The sequence below is a fragment of the Megalops cyprinoides genome, chromosome 17 (genome assembly GCF_013368585.1).
Source record: "Megalops cyprinoides isolate fMegCyp1 chromosome 17, fMegCyp1.pri, whole genome shotgun sequence".
Classification (NCBI taxonomy): domain Eukaryota; kingdom Metazoa; phylum Chordata; class Actinopteri; order Elopiformes; family Megalopidae; genus Megalops; species Megalops cyprinoides.
The window spans coordinates 20,150,541-20,158,856 of NC_050599.1; positions in this window are offsets into that span (position 1 = coordinate 20,150,541).

Consider the following 8,316-nt stretch of genomic DNA (forward strand, 5'->3'; position numbering starts at 1 on the left):
AATCACGTGCCCAGTTCTCTTTAGACCACACCCCATTCTCATTAGAATTACAATATTTATGCACTTAACAGTTGCCTTCAGCCCAGGGCCTCCTGCTACTTATTTTTTAATATGTTTTCTACTTATGTGGCTGAACATTTGCTAAAGTAACCTAGCACCTTGATTGCTTAGATGTTGAACTGGCAACGTTGCAGTTACAAGCTCACTTCCCTAACCACCATGCCAGACTGCCGGTGAATCACCTGTCTGCGTTTTTTATGGAGAGCCATCCATCACACTTTCACAGCCCCGCTTTGTATTTTGTGTCATACTTTTTTTTTTTTGTAATTGTGGCTAATCAGTAAATTTAATCAAAGCACTTTTCAAGCACTGGCGTATACACAGAGCTGCATACTAATGCCGAAACGTCTGAAATTCCAATAGCCATGCAATCACTTCGCAAGAACATATGCTGTTCAGTTAATTATGAATAATTAGAGAGTTTGGAATGCATCATTGAGTAGACAGAAGCGCAAATGTTGTGTCTGGGATATCAGAATTGTTCTAATTAAGAATTACTGGCACTTTGAGCAGAAATTTTTCAGGTCCTGATTTGTTCCAGGTCATTGATTTTTCTCCTGCTCTGCAGTTGGGGGTGTAGGGCATAACGTGGTTCCACAAAAGCAGAACCAGTGGTTTCTGCAATAAGACACTATTTTAAAATATGAATTTGTGGTTTTAAGACCGCTGGTAGAAGAATCAATTGTTCATATTGAAGCAAACCCAAAAAAATACTACCCAAAAAGTATTATCTATCTATCTATCTATCTATATTTATACAAAAAAGGATCTTCCAAAATTAAATATTAAAGAAACAATGAAAAAAACTTTCTTAATACAATCTCAAGAAGTAACGGTAAATAACTACAAATAGTATACACTTCATTTTAAAAGTGAACAAAGCTGTTTGCTTACATTATAAAATATGCCAGTGAAGAGGATTGTGGCATTATGTTTTGAATAAACCTGTTAAATTAATGTTCCATGTCTCATGACTCTCTTTATCTTTCTCACGAATGGCCAAGTAGCATCTAAACGGCCATCAGATGCAATGGTATGTGGCTATCCTGGACAAAAGAGGAAACTTAACTCACATTCTGTAGACCATAAAATGATCATATTTATGAAGTGCTATGTTTGTTGAGTTGGCTCAACTGATATTTTACACCATTTAATGTCAAGCAAAGATGGTGAAGACTCAAGCATGCTCATGACAGGAGCTGTTGGAGTTAAGGCAGTGATTACTGCTCTGTGTGAGTGTTTATGCAGCTTAATTAATGTATGTTGAAGTCCATTTGTTAAATAAATGTGCATTTCTTCTTGAAGGTACATTTAATGTTATTTATTTAGTAGTTCATCAATATTTTACTAATTTCCCCTTTTTTTCTGAAGTCTTAGAACGTATCCCTACGTGTGCAATTTTATTTATTTCTCGGCTAATGAATTTTATGATAAGTAAACTTACAAAGTACATTTACTTCCTTATCCATAGTATACTGTACTTGTGAACGTGTGTAATATGTGAAATAAACATTTTAGCAAAGCTATTGTTGCAGTGCTCAGGAGCTTAAGAACAGTGGATGAAGCCAGGAAGAGCGAGTGCTGCCTGGTGTGGATACTCCCAACTGCAAATTGTAAAAACCATGAAGAGTGAGGATCTCATGTACCTACAGTTTCTGTTATATCATGTTTTGGTTTCTATTAGGTGAGGGTTATAAATAAATATAAAGTGCATTGTACATCCTGCATAAGAATTATAAATCCACCATATAGCCCATATAGCACATCCATAAGTGTTTCATGAAAATGTATAAACTTGTCAGCCATAGTGTACTCTGTTGCCATCCATGTATTAAGTGACATTACCCTGACATTCTTTTTCGAAATGTCATGGCAATGTTTCATATCCTGTGACATTTCCTGGTTTGAAGGTTTATGAATATCTGTGAAGTGTTTATGAAGGCTTTATGCAGTTCTTACAAGGAGGGCTTCACTGTTGGCAAAAAAAAATACTATGCAGAGAAAAATCTGTTTGCTGTAGTGGGAATAGTGTGCAGTGATTTGTTAAAACATACAATGACTCAAAGCACACCTCATAACATAAAAGCCGGGGAGTTGTTTCTAAAAAGAGCTTGAAGGTGACCCACTAAAGAGTACATACATGCCATATGTGTGCAATCCACTCAGCCCTCATCACATAACCATACAAATTGAATTCGGGAGGCCACTGGGCTGTCTTGCAGCTGCCAAAGTCAAGCAGGTCAGCCTCTAACCCAGTCATATTCCTGATGTTGACTGGCCCGATATGCTGCACTTGTGACATTGTGCTGGATTTCCATGGTAATGAATGCTATTAACATAGTCTCTTGTGCCATACAGTCGAATTATTATTCAAATCACCAGGTGTCAAGTGGAATTTTCTATGAAGGCTTGGAAAGCAAATTGAAACTAATCCATTTACAATATGTGTACACAGGCTGGATGTTTGACCTATATGATAAATAGCTGGTGAAGAGGGAGGTTGATACAGCAGAGCAGTGTAACATAGAAAAAGTTGCCACTGTCTTCTTTTATAAACGTTTGACATTAAAGGTCCCTGAATGAACTCTGTGTTTTGACACAAGAACTGATCCTGGTACTGTCACTAAGCCTCAAATTAATGATGCAGAGGAGGATGAATGGTCTCTGAGCAGACAGGAAAATTATCCTCCCTTATGCATATGCATCACTCATTTCGGGGAAAAAAAGTTAAGTAAAGTTTCTTCCACAATGTTTTGCTAGACAAATTGTGACACAGCTGGGAAACAGCTCCTTGGACCAAGGCTTTGGTTTCCGTTTAACAACCATGTGAGGAGACAGAATGGTGCTAAAGGGTATGGTCATACTCCTTTTCCACAGACAGAGCTGTGCTGAGCTGTGCAATTGTTTTACCATTGAATCGCCCTTTCGGAAGGAGGGATAAGCAGTGCAATTTCCTAGCATTTGAGAAAAAAAAAACAATGAAGTTTGTTGCTTTCATGGTGCCATTTCTTAAGCACTGTGACACTTAGCTAAAGTGGTGGAATTTGTAAACATACAGCCACTCAATGCTTTCTGTAATCATTTATTATGGCTATACCTATAATGTAAATTAAAGATGAACCTGCCATACACCTATATTGGAATCCAAATCAGGTGGCAGCCAGAAGGACATAGGATTTAAATACCTTGGACATATGAGATCATATGATTATGACAAATTCATCCAGGAGCAGATTTCCTCATTTTTTCAGCATAAGTTAACACAAGCCCCAAACAATATTGTGTCTCACAAAACCCTCCTTCAATGGGCTGCTCTTGAAAGCACAAGTTCCAAGTTACCTAATTCCATTCCACTCCAACGAGATCAGCATTGTTTGGTCATTTTTCCAGAATCACTTCACATCCAAGTCCACCCCCCCTCCCCTCCCCTCCCCCGCTTAAAAAAGCTTGTTAAAGTGTTACATGTATCTCATAATATCCATATTTTTATCTGGTAGTACAGGGGTTAATAAGGAAAGATACTCCTTTATCAAGCTAATACATTTTTTAAATATTATAAGTACATTGTCTCATAATGCCACATCTGATGGCTTAGATTTTGGTTTAGATTGGAGGGTGTGTAATTGGTCATATCTTCTGCCACCTTCCTTTTTAGAGTGAAATTAATGAGACATTTGTAAGGCAGGTAAGGGACGGTGTAAGAACACTTTACTTTAAAGCTCAAGATAAAGGGATAACATTGCAATGTTAAATTGCAATTACCTGCACTTCCCCTGGACTGTGTGGCTTGTTTAGCAGAATCAAAGAGTGAATTCTGAACAGGTACAAGGAATTTGAGTGGTATCAGAGTTGTAAAGTGCTACTTGGACATGTAAGCGCCTAATCTAATGAACTCTCTCATAGTTTAATGGAAATTAGCATCTTAATGTATTTAATTAATGAAACAACACACTGTTAGCAACCAATTACTGGGTTAGTGCATGACTATTAAGGCACTGTAAGTGGCACTAATATTTTTTTAACTGTTTACTATCTGCTTACTTCAGTATGTGAATAGTAGCTACTTAAAAATGCATCAGAGGTCAGAGTGAATTGCTCAATGTTCTGTGCTCACAGAAGCCTTTAGATGCATGCTTTAATTGCATGCTAGCAAACTCTAAGCAGCAAAACAGACACTAGCAAACTAGATAGCTGTGATATTTTGCAATATTGAAGTTTCCCACTGTACAAACATTGAGTGAGGATTAGCTAACCATTTTTTTTCACCAAACTTTTGTGATCACTGGCTGTGCACATTAGACTTGTGTCATTGCAACAAACCACATGCATGTGGGGGAGAGGGCAGATGCAATCCTCCAATACAGATGCATGCAAACGTAGCTATTTTTCACACTGCAAGTCCCGCAGTGCGCAGTGGCGAAGTGGGAGGTAATTGGAGAATAGGTGCTACTCTACTGACGTCAACCAAACAACTTGCAGGCCCCCGAAGAGTCGCAGAGTGCTGAGAGCAGTGTGACTCTGGCCAACCTGCTTGTCGCTGTCCCGAGCAGAACAAAACCAATTTGTTCCTCTGCTGGGGGTTCCCGGTCAGCAGGCAAAATGGACTGTTTCAAACCCGAGCCATAGGTCTCAACCTGCAGAACAACCACCTAATACCTAATTATTATAAAAAATAAAAATATTTATCAGTTTGATGTTTTCCCTTCTTCTTGTCTTAATTACTGAATGATGGCTGGGCTTCTCTGTTATTACCTTTTCAAGGGCAGTCTTAATGGTTAGAGAGATATTAATATATCAGCAGAAGCAATTAGAATAACCTCGTAAAAGAAGCAGTTACAAGAATTGTCACACTTAAAACCACGTCCTTATTCCATGCAACATCCTTCTCCCTTTTTCGTGGTTTGAATGAAAAAGGGAGAATGTCTATAACATCAGGTTCACAGTAAGCACATTGTCTACACAAAGTCTCTAGCTTAGCTCTAACTTAATAGAGACATAGGTATGATGACCTGTCTTTGATTGCAATTTTTGTCTCAGGCTTTCCCAGAATGTACTTCTACCAAATACTACTCCCATTCATTCCAATCCAAAACATCCTGTCATCTCCAGATTTGGCATCAGACCTCCTCCGTCCTGTGCAATAAGTGTTGTGAATGATCAATTTTCTCATACTAATGAAGTGAGTGGACATTGGTGAAATGGTTTGGACTGCGTGCTCTCCCTTCTGTAAGCCTTCTTGGTTGAATGGACTGTAACTAAATAGATGTGCTCTGGCATGATTACAGATCCCAAGAGGAGCTACCAATAGAGAGCACTATCTGTAAACAAATGAATCATCACATAAGCCATAAACATTATTATCTAAAGAAGAGTATTTTAAAAATGTAGGCTCTGAGAAGTGAGCTCAGAATGGAAAACAGGAACCATGTCATTTCTTCGATTAAATAATCAATATTGGGAACACCGGTACTGTTATAAAACCATATAATATATTACAGGTCAAGGAATTTAAATGGTGGAAGTGATGTTTTTTTTGTTTATTAATTGCACCCTGCTGATGCCTTGCTACCATCTATGATAGAACGTACAACGCTATGGAACAATTCATTTTCACATTAAATTACATTTGATTGACAGGCTGATTGAGTGGTTCAGTGCTTGATTGTTTGTCTGCAACTACCGCTGCTGTGTGGTAATATGGTCACCTCTTTCATGTGGAATCAAGGCATAAACCCCAGTGTCACAGCTAAAACGGGTTCCTCTAAATGATCGAAACAGTGAACAGTGAGTATCAGGAGAAACATTAATATGTTATGTGGTGTGGCTTGCATGAGAATGACACCCCACAATGGGATATGAGGAGGCAATGCTCTTTGGCATAGGTATTTAATGCAATCTGAAATCTTGTAGACTACAGCTCTGTAACAAAGAGAACAAAGGCCTACCACTTGTATGCAAATGCAAGATGCCTGCCAGAGTACACATACACACACACACACATACACACACAACACACACACCTACCCTGGAGAGGCTCTGAGCTGAACTGATGCACATACTTGCTAAATACAGAGCAGTCCATCACAGCTTTTGGGTCAAAGTGACCACTGAACCAAATCACCATGAAACAGAACAATTACGCAGTATACTTCTCAACCCCCTCCGGAGTAATATTGCATCAAACAGTAACTGGTGTAAAACCTTGCTTCTGAAGAGTTAGTAACAATTATTTATAACAAGTCATTTACTGGAATATAATTTTAGTAAAGCGTCCGACTGGAATTCAAACGTGGGTGTGACTGCGGCAGAGCAAGAAAGACAAAGAAGGACAGAGCACTTCCCGCTACCGTAGAAAATGTGTGCCTGAAAATAATTGTACAATTCAATAAGAAAACTCATTCTCCATTCATAAGTACCGCATATTGATTATGTCCTGTGGGGAAGATTACATTCTATGGGTTCATCATCCTCATCATCGCTAATGACTGAGGTGCTGGAGCAAGCTGCTGTAGCTGTGAGTGACGTGGGCAAACAGAAAACAGGTAGCCCCAAGAGACACATCATTCTGCACCCAGAATGAAGAACAGAACATCCTCCCATCGGTACCTTCACTGTTTCCGTGTTTGAGGTCCCCTCTGGCGGAGAACTGTGCAAAACAATTCGGAGAAGCGCTGTCAGATCATTCACGAATCAGTATCATTTTACAGACGTAATACAGTTTCTTCTCCATTAGGCAGCATCCACAGCACACAGTAATCTGATGCACTTCATTTGGCTAGTTTCATATTACACAAGATAATCACTGTAGGAAATCAAAAACATTTCTCTTGCTGATATTTTTTTCAGTTTGAAAAGAAATATTGAATAAAAAAAAACTAACAACTAAAACCAAACATTCAGATATTTAGACAAATGATATAGTCAAACCAGATTGCTTCCCTTATTTTTCCAATACCCAAGTCAAAAACTGGCTTTTTTCTCATGAATGGTTAATGTTTGATTTGAAACCCATGATTCATAATTCTGACATTGTTTTATGTTTATTTTTTATATTTGCAATTACTTTGGCAATTTGAGTGATCACTGCAGTGAAAGACCTGGAAATGTATTGATATTACAGTTACTCAAAACATGGAATTAACCAAGGACAAGTCAACCCTTATCTAAATTAACTCCCTTTTGAGCTGTAACTTACTACCTACCTATTACCTTTACACAGACACCTTTCTTGTTACATAAACACTTGGTTATTGTCCAAAGAAAGAAAAGTGGATGTCCATCTGTCATAAATCTTCATGCAAGACCACAACAGCCTGTCAGATGGTACAAATCTCCTCATTCTGTTTACAGCTTTATATTCACCAAAACTTCACCTTAAAGGCAGATGCAGTTATTTTTCAAAGAACAGCTGGGGTTGTTGTCTGAACATGAAACTTGTTTTTGTTGCGGAACATATATCTTATATATCGGGCTATAAACTCAACTTAAGTTCTGTTGTAAAGTGTCAACGAAATTAAATCATGAAAAGTGTTTATACATGCAAAAGTACATTCCAGGTATATGGTTTGTACATTTCCTTTGCAAAGATGTAAGGTGTGTCTCTAATTTAAATAGCTCTTTGGGTTTAGTTATTTTCAAAAGCAACTTTTTGTACCCTTGGAAATTAAAGAAATGGAATGAGGTGTTCTCTCAAATAAAGAGAGAACTCTAGCTGTTTAGAACATTGGGTTCGACTCCCAGAAGGGTAGAGTAACATCTTGCGTTATGATGAGGAAAATGAGAAGGAGCTCAATGTGTTTACTGAACACGTATATCTTGATATTTGCTTTGATTTTAAGCAAGAACCTCAAGCTTGGAAGGCCACATTTAATTCCAGTAATACAGGATAGCTGTTAGAGAGACCAAATCAGTACATTTACTGCGTAATGCTACCTTTACAACTAACCACTATATATATGTTGTTGTAAACCTCAAGGTTCATGCAAGGGGCTTTAAAACAAATAAAGTGTGCTTTACAGTACTAATACCAACAGGGGCAAGGAAACCCTGGTTTTGAAGTGCCAGAGATGCTATTGTTATTTGTACCACCAGAACAGGGTCAATTATTAGGCTAGATTAAAGCAGGAGCTTGTGTGATCAATGTGCTGCACTCAGCATTTTACTTAGACGCCTAAAATCTACATAATCATGATACCCTGACATCAGTGATCATTAATGATCTCGCATCCAGTGTGCATACCAAAGTCCGAATAAAAA